This window comes from Macaca fascicularis, chromosome 9 (genome assembly GCF_037993035.2).
Source record: "Macaca fascicularis isolate 582-1 chromosome 9, T2T-MFA8v1.1".
NCBI lineage: Eukaryota > Metazoa > Chordata > Mammalia > Primates > Cercopithecidae > Macaca > Macaca fascicularis.
In genome coordinates, this window is record NC_088383.1 from 83,340,391 (window position 1) to 83,365,082 (window position 24,692).

A 24,692-nucleotide genomic window follows, 5' to 3' on the forward strand; every position below is an offset into this window, starting at 1 on the left:
TGAAACATTTCTTTAACAAATACTATAAAAGTATTTATCAGCACTTTTTATTTGCTATTTAAGAAGCATGATATACTTTGGACTTCCATTTGTAAATGATTATAAGTACTCATGTCCTTATAAGAGTATTCAAATTTGATCATTGTCAGCTAGTTTTCTTACATTTCTGGTAGCCAAATTTTACTTGGCTTTCAATGAGATATCTTAAAATGTGAGATTTTTTTTTTAGCTTAGAAATCTTTTTTTCTAATTAACTTAGAATAATTTAAATCATAGGTCGGCTTGTTGAAATTTACCCTTAGAACTCTGACCTACCTTGAAAAGGAGAGCTCTCTTCAGAAGAATGTTTTTCATATTATAAAATGATTAGGTCTCATAGGAAATGCAAGCCACCTGTATTATTTGCGTAAGAAAGAGGCACTCCAGAAGGAGAACTTTACTTCTTTTTCAAATCCTACTTAATTGAATTGTATCTTTAGCCACTTAGATAATACCTTTTGTGGACCTTTTTGTTAACCTTCATGGGTTGACCTGACATGGTACTGTTTGAAAAGAAATAGATCATTTGATAATGTTCAAGGATTAAAAGTCCTTTTGAGAAGATGCCAGTGTTTTCTAGTTTACTTAAAAACTAAACTGACAGCGATATAATATGAAAAAACATTTTTTACAGTAGGGATCAGCCAAATATCCCTGTTTATGTTACATATTTCATGTCAATTGGTCACATAGTGGTGGACACTTTTAAAGCCTAAATACAATGAATGCTCTTGAATTTCTTACAAACTTTTTGTCACTTGTTAAGTAAAATAATAAATAGGATTTTATGAAATTGGAAAGTGTTAAATGATAACAGTAGAAGGAAATAGCTAAATAATGTGAGGATTTTCTATTTTGAAAATGTGATTTCTCACCCAAATAAAAATAATTTTGATAAATAATACAGTGCTTAAAAGGTTAGCCCAGGATATGGGAGAGAGGGTGTTACTGTGATTAGATTTTCTAATCTTAAATATTGAAAATAAGTGAAAATGTAAGATAATTTTTTCCTGTTTTTTTAATTAAGAAAATATTATTTGTAACTTCATGATGTAGATAGTGTAGAAATAAGACTTGCTTAAATTTAATATTACATTTTTAACTTTGAAACATTGTTACAGATTGCAGTGAGTCAACCTGAAATTCCTCTTAGGAATTTCTTAAATACAGAAATTAACTCCTTAAAAGCCACTCCAAACCAAACATCTTGAAGTTTTTCCCTCGAGTGTGTTTATTGTTACTAACAAGATGTTATATATTTTTAAAGACAATAAGAGAAAGGGGAAACACAATGATTTTGAAACGCCTGGGAATTTGTACTGTCTATGCCAAAAGCTTTGTTTTATGTGGAAATATTAACACAAATTACCCTGTAGCTAGAAAGATTTCTGCATGTGATATAGGTAACTTAGAAACTGAGTTGGTTATTAATACCGTTTTCGGAACTGTTTTCCAATTATTAAAAAAAAAAATTTATAGTAAAGCCACTGTGTTTTTTAAATGGTGGAATTTTGTTTTCATTTTCAAGTTTTTAGAATAGCACCGTGAATATAAGACACTTGTATTTTATTTAATCTTCATCTACTTTGAAAGTTAGTGTGATAGTCATAAAGAAATTTATACATTGTATCCCTGTTTCCTTCCTCTTCCTCCCCTGGCTCTGTCCCTGTCACCCCCACCCAAGATATGAGTTAAATCCCATATATTAAAGGTATCTTCTTAAAGGAATCAAATGACCTTGGATTGACTTTTTTAAAAAATAAGTAGTGGAGATTTGGACTTGACTGCAAAGTAGGGTTTTGTGTAGCACTTCTTACCAACTCTTTCTCTACTCCCTTCCTCCATGCTGCTCTCACCAAAGCTGTGGGACTTTTATTTGTGCTTGGTGCAGGGGCGGGGGTGGGAGTGCAAGGGGTGGAGTTAAAAGACCAGATACTTCCTGATCATTTAAAATCCTGCTTAATGTAAATGAGCTAGACAAAAAGTGTACATTGAAATAATAACTACTCTCTTTAATAAGAAACAATACAGTTAAACAACAAAAAAAGGCAGGGGTAAATATGTTCTCCAACCTAGTTTACTGTTTCAAAAGCAATTTCTCTTTTTAAGCAGACATTTTTACACACATGCGTATTTTATTACATCCCTTTTTAAAAGGTGAACAGTTGGGACTTAGTATACTCAAATATGTCCATATCACATGTAGATCTAGTTTGTTCCTTTTAAATAAACACAAATACCTTATGGTGTAGATAAAAGCATTAGTTTATAATATGAAAATTAATATTAATTGTCATCCTAAGACTCTGTAGTGATGACATTGATACATTGTATTGATGTATGTTCCTTCATATTTTCAGGATACTACCCAGAAAATTATCATTAGAAATTCTTTTTTCTTGGCAGACTTTCAAACCTCTGGTTGAAAGAAGTATACCCAGTTCAGTCACTGCAGTAGAATTCCTTGTAGATAAGCAACTGGATTTTTTAACTGAAGATAGTGCCTTTCAGCCGTACCAGGTAAGAAATTTTAGATTACTTTTTAAAATTTAACGGTTAAACTTTATTGATATGCAGATATTCTTTAAACAATATTATTTAAATATCATTTCATCTAACTTCTAGTTGTGCGGAAAAACCCAGTGAATGCAGTCAGTCGATTTTGCTTATAGGATAAATGATTTATTTATTCAATTAACAATATATACTGAGCATCTGATATGAGCCAGGCAGTGTTCTGTTGCAAGGAATACAGAAGTAAGCAAAATAAAAGTATGTGACATTCTAAATAATAGTCATTATTAGAAAGTAATTGGTTAAATATTAGTATAAATTGTCTTCAACTCTAAAGGTTAAGAATTGGGTAAATTAATGTAATTAAATGAGATTAGTGTTTGTGTATACCTATCAGTTTAGCATAATAGTTCATTTTTTTTTAAAGGGGAAATTTTTTTAGATTGTCAGTAATTGAATGATTTTCTTTATAAATTTTAGTTCATTACTGCAATTTAAATACAAATACATTTAATTAGGGAAACATTTTCCAGTTGACTATTAGATTTTAATTATGTGAAGAAACTCATCAAAAGTATTAAGCTAAATATTTTTTAAGATTGTTGAAATTGTCAGTTAATTTTTTCAGGTATAAGTAAAACAGAAGGGTTTGTGTGTGTGTGTGTGTCTGTGTGTGTGTGTGTCTGTGTGTGTGTGTGTGTGTATATATATATATATATTTTTTTTTTCGAGATGGAGTCTCACAACCCAGGCTGGAGTGCAGTGGCACATTCTTAGTTCACTGCAACCTCTACCTCCTGGGTTCAAGCAATTCTCCTGCCTCAGCCTCCAGAGCAGCTGAGATGACAGGCGCACACCACCACGCCCAGATAATTTTTGTATTTTTAATAGAGACGAGGTTTCACAATGTTGGCCAGACTGGTCTCGAACTCCTGACCTCAAGTGATCTGCCTGCCTCGGCCTCCCAAAGTACTGAGATTACAGGCGTGAGCCACCACACCTGGCCTTCATTTGTTTATTTAGATTTTAGGTTGAATTAAATGTATATATTATAAGTTTCTTTTTACTCAGATGTTTTAAAATACTACAGTAATTGCATAGAAAGGATGAGTGAACCGGTTTAAATTTTTTCTAATGAAGTAAAAAGTTAATACTATTTTATTTCAGACTTGTTACTGTTTTTCAAAAATAAAATGTAGAGCTATTATTTCCATGGAGCGAACAAGAGCTTGTGTTAATGAGGGGTGATTTGTTGTGCATGGAGTTTTAATACTTAGGGAATTAGAATAGTTCTATTAGGTCTACCAAAATGAGATGATAGTTCATTTAGTGTAAACATTATTTCATGTCTTGAAGTCTATATAGATATGCTCTTGTCTTTCCATTTGATTTTTCTTATTTCTTTAAAGGACCTAGTTTTTTTTGTATTGTTAGCTTTTGTTCTTTGTTTATAATATTTGCTTCATAGCAAATCACAGTTTAATAGTGGAGGTGTTGGAGCTTTTCCCTGGGGTTTTATTTTGTTAATTGTGAATACCATTTAGTTTACTACAGACCTTATCATTTCATTTCCCCCAGTCAGTTAGAGGGAGTTAGAGTAGGTGAATCTAGGTGAAATCAAAGGAACCTTCCAAGTCTTAATGTTTTAATTCTGTGGTTGTATTATTAGCACTTTTGGAACCAAGTCTCAGCTTGGATTTGGTTTAGAGAAGTGAAATTGTTATGTAGAAATTACTTTTAAAAATAAACTCTTGCCAGGTGGCCTAAAACTCGACATGTTTTTGAAAATTATAATGATTGAAAGAATATGCTAGGGGGAGGGTGGGGGGGTACCCTAACTTTTTTAAAAACAGTTTCAGAGGCATAAGAGCTAAAGTCTTACGTGGTTTGGTGAATTGTATGATTGTCTCTGTTAGTAAGCTATTTAATCTGCTCTGCTTGTATATATACTAAGTCACCCTCTGGCCTAGAAGGATGCCGTATCTTCCAGAAGTGAAGTGATTGACTTGACATTTTAACCATTGTGTTTCTGAAAAACGTGAATTCTGAGTTCGAAGAAATCGGAAGGAATTACCATGAGAGCATTTGATTTAAGATCTAGCATACCTTAGTTTTAGAATTTCTTACGAATTTTAGACTAAATGTTGGTTTATAGCAGAGCTTTTCTATGCATATTTTTTATAGTTAGGGTTTTTTAATAAGATCAGGTTATAAATATAAAAATATTTTCTCCCATGTGTAAATGATAGACATTTCTCTTATTTTGAATGAAAATTTACTACAGATACCTAAGATAGTTAAATTTATTTATTTAAATAAATCTTGTGAAATACAGAAATGTTCTAGAAAGAAGAAAAAAATTAGAGTTTGTGTAATTAGAGTGGCGGTATTACCAGATTGATTATTTTATAACCAGTTGTCCAAGCAGTACATTAAATTCCTTAGCTTCTTAAAATGGCAGCTGTTACTGGCATAAATTTTGTAAATAGTGCCTTGACCTATCTCAACCTTAGGGTAACCCTCTGTTAGTCAAAGGGAGTTTGGGTACACTTGAATAAGTTTTTTAATTGAGCTTATTTCTTTCTCACTTTTTAAAATTTCATGAGGCAATTTCTTTTGAATATGGATGCTAATTATCCTTTATAAACTTTTTAAGTAGGTGGGGGAAAATTCTCTTTGGAAATGGCCTTTGTGTATATTGTTTTTTAGTCTAGAGTAGTAGGTACATGTAAGCTTTTAAACTTTCCACAAATGATGCTTTGTTGTGAATCTAATTAAATGTTTTCAGTGGGAATTCCCAATCTACCACCTTTCTCCTTGATTTCTCAGCATTTTATTCTGTAGTAGTATGTTTTTCTTTAGTTTCCTTTACAAGTTGCACAGCCTTATTCTTCGTTAAATCAAAATGATAAACTGAGGTAGTGGTTAGGAAACAGATGAGTCAGGATTAATACAAGTCCTTTCACTTTTAAGTCATTGGTTTGAATCCTACTCTTTTCTCTGAATGATTTGAATATCAGATAGCAAGTATTAAGTTAGTTAACCTGGTCAGCCTTTTTTTTTTTTTTTTTTTTTTTTGGAGACAGGGTTTCACTCTGTCACTCAGGCTGGAGTGTTGTGGTGCAATCTCAGCTCACCACAACATCCGCCTCCTGGTTTCAAGAGATTCTTCCTGCCTCAACCTCCTGAATAACTGGGATTACAGGTGTGCACCACCACCCCCGGCTAATTTTTGTATTTTCAGTAGAGACGGGGTTTTGCCATGTTGACCAGGCTGGTCTTGAACTCCTGACCTCAGGTGATCCACCCCACCTCGGCCTCCAAAAATACTGGGAATATGGTTGTGAGCCACTGCGCCCGGCACTGGTCAGCTTTTTAGGTGACATTTAGTTGGCTATTTCAGGATGCAATCATTACAGTTTTTAGTATTTTGGAAAGAAACATGACTAAAAGGAGAAATTGAACCAACATTTTCAGACAGTGTAATGGATATATATTAATTAGGCCACTGAAGCAACATACCCTGATATTGTTAAGTGTCTTTCTCCTTCCCTGTGCACACAGATAAGATTCTACTTCCTCCTTTTAGGTTTCCTGATCATGCCTGGCTACACTTAACTTTCTTTGAAGTAGAGGGGGAAGGGAAAAGGGAGAGGAAGTAGTGGGGAAATCTGCAGATTCTACTGTGTCTTTTAGCTGGCTGGGGAGAAGGAACAGAAAATAAATTATTGCTTCTTAAAGATACTTTTAATAGTTTTTTGTGAGTCCGGACATGGTGGCTCACGCCTATAATCCCAGCACTTTGAGAAGCCGAGGCGGGTGGATCACGAGGTTGGGAGTTCAAGACCACCCTGGCCAACATGGTGAAATCCCGTCTCTACTAAAAATACAAAAAAAAAAGATTAACCGGGCGTGGTGGCAGGTGCCTGTAATCCCAGCTACTTGAAAGGCTGAGGCAGGAGAATCACTTGAACCTGGGAGGCAGAGGTTGCAGTGAGCTGATATTGCACCACGGCACTCTAGCCTGGGCAACAGCGAGACTCCATCTCAAAAAAAAAAAAAGTTTTTGTTGTTGTTACTATAATTGCTGTGGTATTTTTCCTTTACTTTGGAGCATGATTATAGAAGTTCAAAAAAACTTTCCATTAAATTTCCGTAACAGTTTTGGTCACATTCACATAAAAATTATGATAATGAAATGGAATATTTAACTTTTAGCATGATTTTGAAATCATTTTATCATGGATTTTGGCTACTGGCCATGCACACACCTACAGTTTTCAGGTTGGGGTTGCTTCATAGAGGATGTGGAAGAGACTATTTCTTTTCTTTTTTTTTTTTTTTTTGAGACGGAGTCTCGCTCTGTTGCCCAGGCTGGAGTACAGTGGCCGGATCTCAGCTGACTGCAAGCCCCACCTCCCGGGTTCACGCCATTCTCCTGCCTCAGCCTCCCGAGTAGCTGGGAGTACAGGCGCCCGCCACCTCGCCCGGCTAATTTTTTTTGTATTTTAGTAGAGACGGGGTTTCACCGTGTTAGCCAGGATGGTCTCGATCTCCTGACCTCGTCATCCGCCCATCTCGGCCTCCCAAAGTGCTGGGATTACAGGCTTCAGCCACCGCGCCTGGCCGGAAGAGACTATTTCTTACCTGAAATTTGTACATATTCATTCCAGCTAACCTGGCTTGGTCTAGCTTGTTAGTCCAGTATTTTTAGGCATCACAATCCTCTTTGCTTTTAAATGTAATAAAGAAATAAAACAAAGGTCACTAGTTAAAACCATTAGAGATTTGATGCAGAATGTGCTTGTTCAAAATTACACCCCATGTTTATCTTACAGTATATTAAAATTCATTGTAGTAATGAGATGTTTTCCCTAAAATAAGGTAGAATCCTAAATCCTAGACCTGAAGGAATGATTCCATTAGAAGCTCTGTATCCCATCTACTCGGGAGGCTAAGGCAAGAGAATCACTTGAACCCAGGAGGCGGAGGTTGCAGTGAGCTGAGATCACACCATTGCGCTACAGCCTGGGCAGTAAGAGCAAAACTCTGTCTCAAAAAAAAAAAAAAGAGTTCTATATCATAATGAGCTGATAAAGTTTAGAGATAAGACTATTAATACTACTGTTCTCTCATTGTAGAGTGTAGACATTGAACTACAGTACTTTACTAAATACTAGATACAGTACTGTTGTGCTGTGAAGTGCTGGTTGAAGGGAATGGGTAAAACAAACCTGAGTATTTTCTTAGTACCTAGACTAAAGATTGCTTAAAGACTTAACGAGAGAAGAGTCATACATTGTCTAGTGAATGTGTCTGGACCGTGCCAGATTGTTTATCTATTTCTGTAGTCTTTCAATGATAAAGTAGTTTTTCCAGTTTGAGTCCATTTTAACCGATAATTCTTTCATCATTGATCATATAAATTTATTTGGCTGTGGTTTTAAGGTAATTGTTGCTCAGCACATCTGTTTTACTAAAAATAGCTCGAACAGTTGCCTAGGATAAGTTAGCAGTAGTTTAGGAAGTAGAGTGTACCAGAGACATGTATTTTTTTTTCTCCTAAATTTGTGTTATTGTCCTATGGCATTTGGAATTGCTTCACAACCAGGGTGAAATAATGCAAGCAAGGTGAAATTTTAGCCATTAGTCAGCCAAGGTGAACAGTTTAATCCGTTGTTTGGTTATTACTAGGCAAATGTTATACTTCTTTGAATTAAATATTTGACATAAGTGGTCCACTGACAAAGTTTGAAATCTTGTTGATAGAGATTTGTTTATAAGCAGATTTATTTCTCAGGGTAATATGATATTGCTAATAGTTTACAGAAAAAAGTAAACAGAACTTCCTGTTACAGTTGCTTTGTATGGTGGAGAAGGGACTTGCTTTTTCAAACTTTACCTTCACTTCAGCTTATAGTACAGACACATCACTTTAGATTGTTTTAAAACTGTAACATTTCTATAGTGTGAATGGAAATTTGACCTGGTACAGCATTTATTAGTATACTTACGTAATTATTTTTGTCCTACAGTTCCTTTCAGATTTGTTATTTTCCTGGTATCATGTCACTGCTCTAGCATTACTTTTTACCAGTTTCATGGCTCCCTGCTAGTTGCTTAATGCTTTTTAAAAGTTGATAAAAGTATTGTGAGTAATGATCTTTATTTTATTTTCAAGGAGTTTTTCATCTATGATAAGAAATGACATAAAAAATGATTTCCTTGAAGTAGACTGAATTTAAGGAGCCTGAAGTAAAAACTTCAGAAATACAAAGATAGGAGAAGTCAATAGACTGAAGTGGTTAAAGAAGTCTCATGAAAGAGATGAAACTTAATGGGCTTCACTTGAATGGAGATGGAAGTGAAAGGATGAGGACTGAATGGAGATGGAAGTGAAAGGATGAGGTGGTGGGGTGGTTGGTGGTGGCAGTGGTAATGGTAATCCAGACATTTGCCAGGAGGAACAGCATAATGAATGATGAGGAGGCATTTTAGGGGACAGGAGAATGTCAGCCTAGCTAAAGAAGAGAGTTTATGAATAGAATTAATGCTGGATACACATGGTGTGGGGTCAGATAAAAGAGGAAAAAGATCACTAAGCATAGTTCTCAGGAGAGTAACAAAATTATCTGTGTAACAATGGCATGTTGGTTATTGTAAATATCAGAAGCAGCTAACTGATTGGGTCTTTACTAGAGCCTTTCGTTTTAGAGATTCATTATAGCATAATGGTTAAGAGCATGAATTTTGACATCAGTTTAAGCAAACTTAGTTTCAAATCTTAGCTTTACCATTTGCTAGCTATTTGACATTGGGAAAGTCTCAATGCTGTGAATAAATGGTTTTCTCAACTATAAATACTGTCTACCTCAGGGTTGTTAGGAAGATTAAATGAAATGATACATTAAGGAGTTTATAATACAGAAACTGCTCAATAAGAGACATATTGTAAATTCCCTTTTCATAAATGGTATCTTAAACCCTTTTGGTGGATATTTGAAACTCCTTTTTCTTCCTACCATTCACACGCTCATTGACTATTTCTTTGCCACCATCTGCTGCTTACTTTTAACAATCTTTCTTAGTAGTCTTCCCTGGAACTCTTAGCATTTTTTTCTCCAGCTGGTGCTAAACAAACTTTTTCAACTCTCAATATAACCCATAGACAGTGTATAATAGAACATGTTTTTGTAGTAGTGTTTTTTTCTTCTCCCCCTTTTTATGAAGAATAAGTAGGTAAGATTTCATTGTGACTTCTTAAACTATTATTTTAAGAAAATGACATTAGAAAAGATGAGTGCAAAACTATATTGTGGTGTTATCCTTTACAGCACACCCTTACCTTTTTTCCAAAGGGAAAGTCATGTACTCTACTTGTGGCTGATAGTTATTTTTGTCTCAGAAAGTAGAAGTGATATTCAATAAGGTACAAAATTCTTTTTTTTTTTTTGTTTGGCTCTGGGAAGACACTTTGTAGCTATAATACTAAGGTCTGGAAGTCCTCTAAGCATTAGATAAAAGAGTTAGACTAAATGACCTTTATAGCAGTGAGTACACTACGTCTGTGAACTTGTTGAAGGTGAAAAACCAGCCTTTTCTGGTCAACTGGTCAACATTAAACGAATCAAGCCCTAATTATTTTAGTCTTTAGGATAAGAGTCATTCAACTAAAGCTATGTTTATCTTAAAAGAACTTTTCAGTTAGGGTGCCAGATGCAAATCAAATGTTCTGCAGAACTGGAAAACCAGGATCATTTGGATTAATAGTACTTACTCAGCACTTGCTACTCTCTTCTTTTTTTTTTTTTTTTTGAGATGAAGTCTCACTCTGTCACCCAGGCTGGAGTGATCTCGGCTCACTGCAACCTCCATCTCCTTGGTTCAAGTGATTCTCCCACATCAGCCTCCTCAGTAGCTGGAACTACAGGTGCGAGCCACCACGCCCGGCTAATTTTTTGTATTTTTAGTAGAGACAGGGTTTCACCAATGTTGGCCAGGATGGTCTCAAACTCCTAACTCAAGTAATCCTCCCACCTCGGCCTCCCAACGTGTTGGGATTATAGGTGTGAGCCACTGCGCCTGGCTACTCTTTTTCTATATCTGTTTCTGGATTATATTTTGACAGGCGTCGAACACGTTCCTAGTTACTCCATGAGTTTTCATATGCATCTCCCTTTTCCGTTGTACTTTGCCTTCATTTTAACATTTGATTAAAATTTAGAGGTGCCTTGTTGACGTAAAATGAGAACAATTGTAGCATATATACTGTGCTGAAAGTATTAAAAATACATAACTGTTAACTGACTACTGGTAGATCATTGACTTGGTAGGATGAGCATCCATGGGCAGGCATAGCCTGGGGGTGGTCTAGGAGATGAGGCCAGAACAGGAAACAGCTATTTTGTAATATTTGGCTTTATTCCATTTCAAGTCAAAAGTGACAGCTTGCAGTAGTAGAACTAAGCTGAAGCCTCGATAGTAGGATGGACAAGAAAAGAGGAACCAGCAGCTAAAGCAGAGTGTGAATATACTTCCTTGTTTTTAAAAAATTATTTTTAATATAAAGTTGCTTTATCATGTTTTAATATTCAGTAATTTTGCTCTGTATTCTATTTAAATATTCCATTACCTACCTATATTATTTTATATAGCTGTGATTTCAAAAATAGTAATGAAACATGCTTATTAAGGTCCCATAAATTACCCCAGTACATATCTGTTGCTATTTTAAAAAGGAGCTCTTCATTTGTAAAAATTGGTTGCAAAACTTGATGTGTTGAAAATGTATCCTCAGAGTTCGGGAACATGTTATTTTGACTGAAATTTGGCCCAAGCATGAGCTATTCTGCAATATTCAGATTAAAAACATTTATAAGTCACGGCAGTAGTTCTTTCCCGGTCCGAAATCTGCTGTGATCATATGCTGAAAAATCTGCCAGTCTCCTTTTAAATTTTCATAGCTGCTGCTATGAATTTAAAGTATGTGAAATTATGCTTGTAGACTCTAAGCCATCACTAGTTGCCATTGAGAAAGATTTTCTGGTTTCTTTTTTCCAATCAAAATAAGATCATAGGATTGATTTATTCTTTTTCTTAATTGCATAATCTTACTGAAACATGGTCATATTTAAAATCTCAGTTTTGTTCCTCAGTATAATAGTAATATTTTATTAGGATTAGAATTTAATTTTGGGAATTTGATAATTCCCAAAATATTTTCATGTGCATTATTTTATTTCTGATGTTAGCTTTATGAAGAAAATGATTGTATTATTTTGTGTAATGCTTTCAGGATACATATTAATTTATTAATCCACTCAACTCTTTGAGAAGTCTAACTTACAAATGAGAAGGAAGCAAAATAGAAACTATGTAAAGTAGACTAAATTTTAAAAGGGTGTGATTATTGTGATGATAAAGCAGGCACTGTCATGGTACATCCACAGCAAGAAACTACAGCTGAACTTTACTCAGACTGGAAATGGGAACTAGAAAGTCGGGAACTCAAGTCACATATTCCCTTTTCTCCCCGCCCCAGAATCTCCTTTTTTTGACGGGTTTATTCTCCTAACTCATAGGTATTGCTTCTCATAACACTAGTTTTCATTTGACTTATGTGTGTCAGTATCAATTCACCTACCTGTCCTCGCTCCTTTACAAGACCTTTTAGATCTAATATTTATGTTTTCTACTAAAATTACAGATGGCATAGGGGAATGAAACGTTGAAAAGAAGAAATAAATATAAGGAAGAGAATATGTGGTAGTAATTTTCTATGGTAGGCGGAGAAAGTGATGTTTAGCTCAGCTGTGACTTGGCATCTAGGTTCACACAGCTTGTGATAGTCAGAAAAGAACCTGGGTTGGGTGTGGTGGCTCACACCTGTAATCCTAGCACTTTGGGAGGTCGGGGTGGGAGGATTGCTTGAGCCCAGGAATTTGAGACTGGGTAACATGGGAGAACCCCTGTCTACAACAAAATAAAATTAGCTGGGCATGGTAGTGCACCTGTGTAGTCCCAGCTACTGGGGAGGCTAAGGCAGGAGGATCGCCTGAGCCCAGGAGGTTTAGGCTGCAGTGAGCCATGATCTCACCACTGCACTTGAGCCTCGGTGACAGAGGGAGACCCTATCTCATGAAAAAAGAGGGGAGCTGTGCAGCATAGTGGTACACACCTGTAATCTCAGCACTTTGGGAGGCTCAGGCAGGTGGATCACTTGAGCTCAGGAGCTTGAGACCAACCTGAGCAGCGTGGCAAAACTCCGTCTCTACCAGTACCAAAAACAAAACAAAACAAAAAACAAACAGAGAAAACTTTTGCTGGGCACCTGTAGTCCCAACTACTTAGGAGGCAGGGATGAGAGGATTGCTTGAGCCCAGGAGGTCAAGGCTGCAATGAGCTGAGATCCTGCCATTGCAGTCTAGCCTGGGTGACAAAGTTAAGACTCTTGTTTTTTAAAAAAAAAAAAAAAGAAAGAAAAAGAAAAAGAAGAAAGAAAAAAAACTTGAACTCAAAGTTTTAGATTATAAGATATTATTTCTGTTACACTGCCTGCCTTTGTGAGCCATCCAGTGGGAAGTGTCTCCTATTTACATATCATTCTCTTTCGTGTGGCACTTTATTATTCTTATAGTTAGTATCTTTCCTAAATAAAAGACTAAGTTTTTCCTGAATTTTATTGCCTGTACAACTTCCCCTAGATTTTGCATACAGTGGCATCACACTACACTACGAATCTGTGCATTATTTTCAGATTCATTTGTTCCTTCGGCAGACAATCCATATTAAAATGTTTTCTAGTCTGTGGTTTTTTTTCAGCTGTCTAGTTTTTGTTTTTTGGTTTTTTTTGTTGTTGTTGTTTTTTGCTTTGTTTTGTTTTGTTTTGTTTTTTGGTTGTGCATATGGGTATTCTGAATACCTGGATTTGCTCAAAGCTAAAATTCAAAAATAAAATACTTCAAAATGAAGCCCTTAGTCTCTTGCCAAAATAGTTGTCTCTAAAATTCAAGTCTTTCTGGGTTTCAGACTAAAAACAAAACAGTACTGGTCCTTAGTAAATAATCTGGATTGAGGGTCATTAATTCATATATTTAAGGGACAGCTGTGTTATATTCAGAACTACAAATACCTTCAAAGAACCTAGAATCTAATGGGGGAAACACACATGGAAGAAGAAACATAAATATAAGCAAAATGTAGTAAGTAGAAGAGACCAGGGAGGAATAAGGAATTCATTCTGGTTGTAGGAGAGATGTGGAGGTATTGTTAGAATTAGAGTAGGTGACCCATGAGTTACATGAGGATGAATATAAATTAGCTAAGCCACTAGGACAGCAAGGTTGGTTAAATACATGAAGTCAAAGGAATAAGCAGAATGCCTGTTGAATGGGTTATTTACATAAACCCTAACCATACCATCTTCCTGGAATGTCAGAGTGGTGACTAGATAGGGAACCTTTTTAACCATATTTAATTAGGTCAGCCATTGACTGGTCTCACCCTCATTGAGTAGAGGAATAATGAGCATTTGTTAAAAAGAAATCAACAGTGAAAATTAAAATTTTAACCATATAAGTTTACAATTCAGTGGCATTAAGTGCATTCACAATTTTGTGCAATGATTACCACTATCCATTTCCAGAACTTTTTCATCATCCTAAACAGAAACTCTGTATTCATTAAACAGTAAACTTCTCACTTCCCAATTGTGCCTTCCCTTAATCCCTGGTAAACCTTCTGTTTTACTTTGTCTGTGAATTTGCCTATTTTAGGCACCACACAGAAGTGGAATCATGTAATGTTCATCCTTTTGTAACTGGCTTGTCTCACCATAATGTCTTGAGGTTTTATCCGTGTTGTAGCATGTGTTAGAATTTTTTATGGCAGAATAATATTCCATTGTATGTATAAACCACATGTTTTAATCCATTCCTCTGTAGATGAATATTTGGGTTCTTTCCAACCTTTGGCTATTGTGTGAATAATGCTGCTATAAACAGTGGTGTACAATTATCTGAGTTCTTCCTTTCCGTTGTTTTGGTTACATACCTAGGAGTAGATTGCTGGGTCATACAGTAATTCCATATTTAGTTTTTTGAGGAACAGCCAAACTTTTCCACAGTGGAAAACCATCTTTTGTTCCCACCAACACCACACAGGGGTTCCAGTGTCTTCCACGGCTGCACCAATACTTGTTATTTCTTATTTTCTTGATAATAGCCATGCTAATGGGCGTAAAGTGGTATCTCTTTGTGGTTTTGATTTGCATTTCCCTAATGGTTAGTAATGTTGAGCATCTTTTTATGTGCTTTTTGGTTATAAATATATCTTTGGAGAAATGTCCATTCAAGTCCTTTTCCCATTTTATCATTTGGTTGGGGATTTTTTGTTGGTGAGTTGGAGTTCTTTATATATTCTGGATTTCAGTCCTTTACCAGGAATATGCTTTGGAAGTATTTTCTCCCATTCTGTGGGTGGTCCTTGTCTCTCTTTTCATAGTGTTCTTTAACATACAATTGTTTTTTATATCAAGTCTAATTTATCTGCCTTGGTTGTCTGTGATTTTGGTATTATATCCAAGAATTTACAGCCAAATCCAGTGTCATGAAGATTTTCCCGTGTGTGTGTGTGTGTGTGTGTGTGTGTGTGTGTGTGTGTGTGTTTTCTCAGTTTTATAGTTTTTGCATTTTGTTTTAGACCTTTGATCCATTTTGGCGTTTTATTTTGTTTTGCTTTTTGAGATGAAATCTTGCTCTGTCACCCAGGCTGCAGTGCAGTGGCGCAGTCTCAGCTCACTGCAACCTCCACCTCCCGGATTCAAATGATTCTCCTGCCTCAGACTCCTGAGTAGCTGGAATTACAGGCGCCCGCCACCATGCCCAGCTAATTTTAGTAGAGACCAGGTTTCACTGTGTTGGCCAGGCTGGTCTCGAACTCCTGACCTCAGGTGATCCGCCCACCTCAGCCTCTCAAAGTGCTGAGATTACAGGCATGAGCCACCGTGCCTGGCACAGTATTACACTGTATTTTTAAAAAATGAGGTTGGGCGCGGTGGCTCACGCCTATAATCCCAGCACTTGGGGAGGCCGAGGTGGGCGGATCATCTGAGTTCAGGAGTTCGAAACCAGCCTAGCCAACACGGTGAAACCCCGTCTCTACTAAAAATACAAAAAAGTTAGCTGGGCGTGGTGGCGGGCACCTGTAATCCCAGCTACTCGAGAGTCTGAGGCAGGAGAATCGCTTGAACCTGGGAGGCAGAGGTTGCAGTGAGCTGAGATCGTGCCACTGCACTGCAGCCTGGGCGACAGAGCAAGACTTCGTCTTTAAAAAAAAAAAAAAAAAAAAAAAAAAAAAAAAAAAAGTATAATATAAGAGTCCAGTTTCCCCAGCACCACTTTTTGAAAAGTTGTCCTTTCCACATAGCGTGCTCTTCCCACCCTTGAAATCAGTTGACCATTTGTGTAACAGTTTGTTTCTGTGCTCTCTATTCTGTTCCCTTGGTCTATATATCTGTCCTCATGCAGATATCACACTGTTTTGATTACTTCTGGTCCCTTTTTCTCTTTTCCCCACTTTTCTACAGCTGAATAATTTGTTCAAATGATTGCTCACCCTAAGATAAATCATTAAAGTGTACTATTCTGTTTTGGTGAAATTTACTGAAATACAAGATCAATGTCTTGAGTATAACTCCTGCCTTGTAAATTATTAGGCATAAGATCTCCCTTGTAGGGAAAGTATGTTTTTAAGATTCGAGGAAAAAGAAGATCCTGTGATTGCTGAACTATAACATCGTCATTCATTTATTGCTATGTGCCAGTCACTTTGCTCTAAATGTGAACTCAAAGACAGATAAAATACTTAATTCTCTTTCAGATCATAAATTTAATTACAGCAACATGCCAGAAGTTCTGAAATCGAGCTGTATGCATAGTATTTTGCAGTATAGAATCAGCTGATGGGGGAATATCTTATGGTTGCCTGTTTTTATTTCTCAGAAGACTATGGTTCTATAGTAGTGTTTCTCAGTAGAGTGCTGTGTTAGGGTTCTCCTCATACAGAACCAGTATGGGATGTGGCAAGTGGGCTTGTATATATGTTTGTGTATAGAAATTGAGAAAGAGGAGATTTTTATTGATTGGCTCTTGGAATTGTGGGGGCTAACAAGTCCAAATTCCACATGGTAGACCAGCAGGCCAGTAGTTCAGGCAAGACTTGATGCTGCAGTCTTGAGTCTGAAAGGCAGTAGGAAGGCAGAATCCATTTTTCCTTGAGAGACCTCAGTCTTTTTTCTTAAGGCCTTCAACTGATTGGATTAAACCTATCCATGTGTTAGGGGTAATCTACTTTACTCAGAGTCTGCTGGTTTCAATGGTAATGACATCTAAAAATACTTCCAGAGCCACATCTAGAATGATGTTTGACCAGAACACTGGGCAACATATCCTAGTCAAGTTGACACTTAAAATTAAATCATGGCTGCTATTCATATTTGATTCTTAGTTTTGTCATGCATTGTAGCATGGTGGGAATTTGTACCTCTGACTTAGCAAATAAAATGCCTTTGGCATGTTCTTCCAGTCATTAATGGATATCCCTGAACCATTTCCCATCCCCTTTCAGCCTTTATTTAGAGCCATTGGGATAGATATAGATTAAGACAACAGGGAAAGTGGGAACCTTTATTTATTTTCTTCGAGATGAAGTCTTGCTCTGTTACCCAGGCTGGAGTGCAGCGGCACGATCTTGGCTCACTGCAACCTCCACCTCCTGGGTTCAAACAGTTCTTCTGCTTCAGCCTCCTGTGTAGTTGGGATTACAGGTGCACACCACCACGCCCGGCTAATTTTTGTATTTTTAGTAGAGGTGGGGTTTTACCATGTTTGGCCAGGCTGGTCTGGCTGGTCTTGAACTCCTGACTTTGCAGTCCACCCACCTCAGCCACCCAAGTGGAAGTCTTTAAAACAGTCTTGCCAAGTTGACGGAGAAGTGGGCAACAGACAACAAAGTATTTATGTGGCATACCAGGTGCTTTCAGCATCCTAAATATGAGAAAGTATAGTATCTGTCTTTCCTTTCTGAATGGTTATAATAATAGTTCTGCTTCCTCCTGAGTCTTGAGATACTATGGTGTTTTCTCCTGGCTGTCCACAATCGCCTTTCAATCCAGTCTAATTCCAGATCAAATTATTCTCATTGCTTCTTCAGATTGCTTCACTAAAGTATTCTTAGCTGTCTAGACCTAGTTATTTAATAAAAATTGTTAATTATAAATGAGGAATCTTTCTGTCACATTTGCACTTAAATAGGAATAGTGATATATTCCAATGTATCTGTCAGTTATGTAAAGTAATAAGGGATTTTTTAAAATAAATGCAAGGCACAGTAAAAATTCACAATAACAACAAAAATACCCAATGCTTTTTCAGATACTCTTTGCCTGAGAGTCCAGTACGATATATGGAACTAATTCCCAGTTGGCAGCCCTTTTCCCATTTGCCATTTATGGACTAGCCATTTTTGTAAATGTTGAATTCTGTATAACAAGGATGAATCAACAACTAGATATATGAGATCTCTTTGTATCTGTAAAGTCTTCGAGCTAAAAGGCCCAGAACATCCAGTATGTGAACTTCAAAAATGCAATACCTAGGCTAGTTGTGGTGGCTCATGCCTAGGCTGGTTATGATACCTTATGCTTGTAATCCCAGTGCTTTGGGAGGCTGAGACAGGAGGATCACTTGAGGCTATGAGTTCGATACTAGCCTGGGCAACATAGCGACATCCCTGTCTCTACAAATAAAAATGAAAATCTAGCCACACGTGGTGGCATGCACCTGTAGTCCCAGATACTCGGGAGGCTGAGGTGGGAGGATTGCTTGAGCCCAGGAGATGGAGGCTGCAGTGAGCTATGATTATGCCACTGCACTCAAGCCAGGGTAACGGAGTGAGATCCTCTCCCTTAAAAACAAAAATAAAAGCAAAAACATCATACTTAACCCACCTTCAAAGGATGAGTTTTTAACCTGTTTCTCTCATCTCACATCCATCATTTTTCAAGATCATTAAGTTCCATCACATATTAACAGTTCCTTCCAGTGTTTGACAAAACCTTGTGTTAAGAATTTTTCTTAATATTTGTTGCATAGATATCAGTCAGGAAAATTTACATCAGTTGGTAGTATCTGCTTGGCATGTTAGTGTTGGGAAGCATTGTGAGGCTCTACCCTGGCTAAGAGTGTGCAGTTAATTAGTGATACCCACTACCAGCACTATAAATGAGTGTTGAACTGCTGATTTGTTTTTATTAGTCTTGATCACTTCCAAGGTATCTTTTCCTCATTTTGTCTTATCTATAAATACATGTACTTATCTATATTTATATTTAAACATTTGTTTGGCTTGGTGCAGTGGCTCAAGCCTGTAATCCTACCAGTTTAGGAGCCAAAGCAGGAGGATCACTTGAGGCCAAGAGTTCAAGACTGCCTGGGCAACATAGCAAGACCCTGTTTCTACAAAAAATAAAATCAGCCAGGCATGGCTAATTTTGGTGTGTGCCTGTAGTCTCAGCTACTTGGAAAACTGAGGTGGGAGGATCACTTGAGCTCCAGAAGTGGAGCTCCTTCCAAAGTGCTGGGATTACAGGCATGAGCCACCACACCTGGCCCAATACTTATCTTTTCTTTATGCCATAAACAAATTATTCTCTTCCACCTATTTGGAAATACACAATAGATTGTTGTGCTGTATAGTCACCCTACTGATCTATAAACCATAGGTCTTATTCTATCGAATTGTATATTTATATCCATTAATCAAACTCTGTTTATCCTCCCTCCCCCAACCCTAACAGGTCTCTGGTAACCACTAATCTACTCTCTATCTTTAAGCATCGGCTTTTTGTTGGTGTTGTTTTGTTTTTTCTTGAGACGAAGTCTCACTGTGTCACCCAGGCTGGAGTGCAATGGTGCGATCTCACATGACCGCATCCTCCGTCTCCCGGGTTCAATCGATTCTCCTGCCTCAGCCTTGTGAGTAGCTGGGATTAAGGCGCCTACCACCACACCCAGCTAATTTTTGTATTTTTAGTAGAGACAGGGTTTTACCATGTTGGTCAGTCTGGTCTTGAACTTCTGACCTCAGGTGATCCACCCGCCTTGGCCTCCCAAAGTGCTGGGATTACAGGCGTGAGCCACCACGCCTGGACAAGCATCCGCTTGTTAACCTCCCATATATCAGCGACAACATGTGATATTTGTCTTCCCATCCTTTGCTTATTTCATTTAACATAATGACCTCCACTTCCATCCACGTTGTGGCACATAACAAGTTTTCATTCTTTTTATGGCCAGAACAATATTCATTATGTATGTATACCACATTTTCTATATCATTCAACCATTGATGAGCACTTAGGTGGAGTCCATATTTTGGCTATTGTGAATAGTGCTGCAGTAAACATAGAAATGCAGCTATCTCTTTGATATATTGATTTTATTTCTTTTGGATATGTGTCCAGTAGTGGAACTGCTGGATAATAGTTATATTTTTAGTTTTTTGAGAAGTTTCCATGTTATTTTTCATAATAACGCTACTAATTTACATTTCCACCAACAGTGTACGGGTTCCCCTTTCCCCACATATTTAACAGTGTCCATCATTATTCCCTTTTATTTATTTATTTATTTATTTTTTGAGACGAGGTCTTGCCCTGTTGCCCAGGCTGGAGTACAGTGGCACAATCTCAGCTCACTGCAACCTCCGCCTCCCAGGTTCAAGTGATTCTCCTGCCTCAGCTTCTGTAGCTGGGATTACAGGTGCCTGCCACCACACCCGGCTAATTTTTGTATTTTTAGTAGAGACGGCGTTTCACCATGTTAGTTGCTTTTTCTTTGGGGATCTGAAAGGAAAGCTTCCCTCTATTAGCAACTTGACCACCATGTTGGTCAGGCTGGTCTCGATCTCCTGACCCTGTGTTCCACCTGCCTCGGCCTCCTAAAATGCTGGGATTACAGGTGTGAGCCACCGCGCCTGGCCTTCTGCTAAATTTTTTAATAAAAATGTTTAATTGTGGTAAAATGTATTTATCCTGCTTCAACCTTCCGAGCAGCTGGGATTACAGGCGCCTGCCACCACACCCAGCTAATTTCTGTATTTTTAGTAGAGACGGGGTTTCACCATGTTGGCCAGACTGGTCTCGAACTCCTGGGCTCAAGTGATCCACCTCCCTTGGCCTTTCAAAGTGTTAGGATTACAGGTGTGAGCCACCACGCCTGGCTGGGAGATTTTTTTATTAAGGCTTTGATCTGTTATTTGTTACTGGTTTGTTGAGGTTTTCTTTTTTTCCTGGTTCAATTTTGGTAGGTTGTGTGTCCACGAATTTGTCTATTTTTCTGGGTTTTTCAATTTGTTAGCTTGTATAGTTGTTGATAATAGTCTCCAATGAGTCTTTGTATTTCTGAGGTCTCAGCTATGTCTTTTTCTTTTCCATTTCTAATTTATATGGGTCTTCTCCTTTTTTTCCCTCAGTCTAGCTAAATGTTTGTTGATTTTATTTATCTTTTCAAAATCCAGCTTTTCATTTTTTTGAAGTTTTCTTCTGTGTGTGTGTGTTTTTTGTTTTTTGGGTTTTTTGTTTTGTTTTGTTTTTTTAGTCTCAGTTTGTTTCCTTTCTCACTTTTATTATGTCCCTCTTACTACTAATTTTGGATTTGATTTGTTCTTTTGTAGTTCCTTGGAGTGCATTGTTAGGTTGTATATTTGAAGTCTGCTTTTTTAATATAGACGTTTATTGCTGTAAACTTTCCTCTTAGTATTGCTTTTGCCATATGCCATAGATTTTGTGTTTGATTTTCATTTTTTCCAAGAAATTAAAAAATAATTTCTTTAAGTTTCTTTATGTTTTCAGGAGCATGTTGTTTAATTTCCATGTGTTTGTGTGTTTTCAGAGGTTTCTCTTGTTACTGATTTCTAGGTTTCTTCTGTTGTGGTCAGAAAAGATAGTTGACATACGATTTCTGCTTTTTTGAATTTGTTGAGGCTTGTTTTGTGGACTTGTATCATCTGTGTATTTGATTTCACCAGTAGCTTTTATATTTTCAAATATTTTCTTTTTGTACATTATTGTTTGTTTTTCTTTCTGATTGAAGAACTTGTATCTTACATTCCTGTAAGATGAGTCTGGTGGTGGTAAATTCTCTCAGGTTTTGTTTCTTAGGAAAAAAAAAATTCTCTCTCCATTTTATTTGAAGAATAGCTTTGCTACAGAAAGTATTCTTGCAGGCCAGTGTTTTTGTTTTGTGTTGTGTTTTATTTTTCTTTTCATCACTTTGAAAATGTTGTCGCCCTCCCTTCTGACCTGTATGGTTTCCATTGAGAAGTCTGTTGGGAGCCAGATTGAAGCTCTGTATTTTTACTTTTCTCATGCTTCTTTTAGGATCCTCTCTTTGTTTTTGACCTAAAGTTTTCTGTTATTATTTCTTTGAAAGCTTTCTACTTTCTGCTGTTTCTCCACTTCCTTTTAAATACCAGTAATTCTTAGATTTGGTCTTTTTAGGTAATTTCGTATCTGTCTTTAGGTTATCTTCATTTCTTTTCATTGTTGTTTTTTTCTTCTCTGACAGTATTCTTAAATAGCCTATCTTTGAGCTCACTGATTCTTTCCTCTTTTCATTCTGACGTTGAAAGCCTCTAATAGGGTTTGCCTGTGTCCCCACCCAAATTTCATCTTGAATTGTAACTCCCACAATTCTCACATGTCCTGGAAGGGACCTAGTGGGAGGTGATTGGATCATGGGAGTGTGTCTGTTCTTGTGGTAGTGAATAAGTCTCACGAGATCTGATGGCTTTAAAAAGAGGAGTTCCCAGCCAGACATGGTGGCTCATGCCTGTCATCCCAGCACTTTGGGAGGCCAAGGCAGGCATATCACCTGAGGTCAGGAGTTTGAGACCAGCCCAGCCAACATGGTGAAACCTCGTCCCTACTAAAAATACAAAAATTAGCCAGGCGTGGTGGCAGGTGCCTGTAATCCCAGCTACTTGGGAGACTGAGGCAGGAGTATTACTTGAACCTGGGAGGCAGAGGTTGCAGTGAGCCGAGATCCCACCACTACACTCCAGCATGGGGGACAAGAGCAAGACGTCGTCTCAAAAAAAAAATAGAGGTCCCCTGCACAAGCTCCCTACGTCGTCTCAAAAAAAAAAAAGAGGTCCCCTGCACAAGCTCCCTCTCTTTGCCTGCTGCCATCCATGTGAGACATGACTTGTTCCTCCTTGCCCTCTGCCATGATTGTGAGGCCTCCCTAGCCATGTGTAACTGTAAGTCCATTAAATCTTTTTCTTTTGTAAATTGCCCAGTCTGGGGTATGTCTTTATCAGCCATGTGAAAACAGACTAATACAGCCTCTAATGAAATGTTTGGCTCAGCAAATATGTTTCTCAAGTCTAAGGTTTTTGTTTGATTTTTAAAAATTATTGTTTCAATCTCTTTGTTAAATTTCTCTCATAATTTCTTTTTAATCTCTTTTTTTTTTTTTTGAGACAGAATCTCACTCTGTTGCCCAGACTGGAGCGCAGTGACACGATCTCTGCTCACTGCAAACTCCACCACTTGGATTCAGATTCTCATGCTTCAGCCTCCCGAATAGCTAGGATTACAGGCACCTGTCACCACCCCCAGCTAATTTTTATATTTTTAGTAGAGATGGGGTTTCACCATATTGGTCAGGCTGGTCTCCAATTCCTGACCAAAGTGATCTGGCTGCCTCAGCTTCCCGAAGTGTTGGGATTACAGGTGCGAGCCACCGCGCCCGGCCTTGATTTCTTTTCATTGTTCTCCCCGCCACGTCCCCCCCCCTTTTTTTTTTTTTTTTTTAAAGAGAAGGAGTGTTGCTCTGTCACCCAGGGTGATGTGGAATGTAGTGACATGATTGTAGTAGTTCACTGCAGCCTCAGTCTCTTGAGGACGATAGGTGCACACCACCACCCCGGCTAATTTTGATAAATTTATGAATTGCTTTTCTGTGTTATCTTGGAGATCACTTGTTTTCTTAAAACTGCTGTTTTGACTTTTTTGTCTAAGAGTTCACACAGTGCCATCTTGTTAGGGTCAATCACTGTTTTCTTGCTTTCTTTGGGTATGTCATGATTCTCTGTTTGCTGCTGTTTCTTTTGGATTTATGTAAATGTCTTTGCATTGAAGGATCAGTTATTCTGGTCTTCTCTGACTGACGTGTTTTGGCTTTAATTAGATATTTTTGCTTAGACTTTTTAAATAATTTACCTTTCTTGTTTTCCCCAGTAGTTTACTGCCTCCTTTTCGGCACTAAATGACATCTTAAGCCCAGATTTGCCTTAGTTGTAGTAAACAGTTGGGAAATGCCAGGAGTCCCAAATTGCAATGGTCCCAAAGTGGGGAATATCCTGGTAGTGTGAAGGCTGGCTAGGGGTTTGTGCCTCGGGTACCTGTGGAACTAATCTCTACAGCATGGTGCTGCTGAACTGCCACTCTGATATGGCATCTCCTTTGTCTCGTTTACAGAGCAGAGTTTCCAGGACTGGGGACGGTAGTCCTTCCCTGCTTCCTTTGTTTCTGGCTGTCCTCAGGGATATTTCTATCTTGGGGTGTTCCTGATGCTTCCTGTCGGTTGAGGCAGGAATAGATCTCCTGCTAGAAAACCGCAGGTGGTAGGGAAGCTGGTTGTCCACCTTTATCTTACTTTTTCCAGTGTTGTAGAAACCATAAGTTGGTGGGGAAGTGTGGTCCTGTGCAGATTGCTGGGAGGGGCATTGCAGATAGAAAGTGAGATTCCCCCTCAAAAAAAAAAAAAAAAAAAAAAAAGTCCAATTCTCTTATTATCTGCTTCTGGTTTTTTCACTTCTCTTTGGCCCCAGGACTGTCTCCCTCTCATTTTTGAGGTCTGGGATATTATTGGTGATAATCTCAGCATTGTGTATTTATTTTGTTTTCTATTGAGGGAAGTGAACCCAGACATTGTCATTTTGGAACTAGAAGTCTGTACTTGTAGTTTTTATCCATTCAATTTGGATGGTGGTACAATGTGGGTATCTCTGCCTTTGTACCAAGACCTGCGAGAACTGATTTATTGCTAATATTATTTAAAATCAGAAGTTGCTTA

General features: G+C 37.6%; 1 protein-coding gene and 1 long non-coding RNA gene across 48 annotated transcripts in view; one reads left to right on the forward strand and one right to left on the reverse strand.

The window, feature by feature from the left end:
- JMJD1C (jumonji domain containing 1C) overlaps positions 1-24,692 on the forward strand; it is a 365,022-nt gene that overhangs the window by 262,359 nt on the left and 77,971 nt on the right. For 45 of the 47 annotated variants that reach the window (XM_074002015.1, XM_074002017.1, XM_074002030.1 and 42 more), the window contains one exon: positions 2,446-2,559. The exons of the other annotated variants lie outside the window; for them this stretch is intronic. The gene's annotated coding sequence lies outside the window, so the exon portion shown is untranslated. The remainder of the gene's footprint in view (positions 1-2,445; positions 2,560-24,692) is intronic. 47 annotated transcript variants of the gene reach the window in all.
- On the reverse strand, positions 5,698-7,623 carry LOC141407700 (uncharacterized). Its single transcript, XR_012417897.1, has 2 exons — positions 7,115-7,623; positions 5,698-5,846 (listed from the first exon to the last, which is right to left on the reverse strand). It is a non-coding gene; the product is annotated as an uncharacterized lncRNA (long non-coding RNA).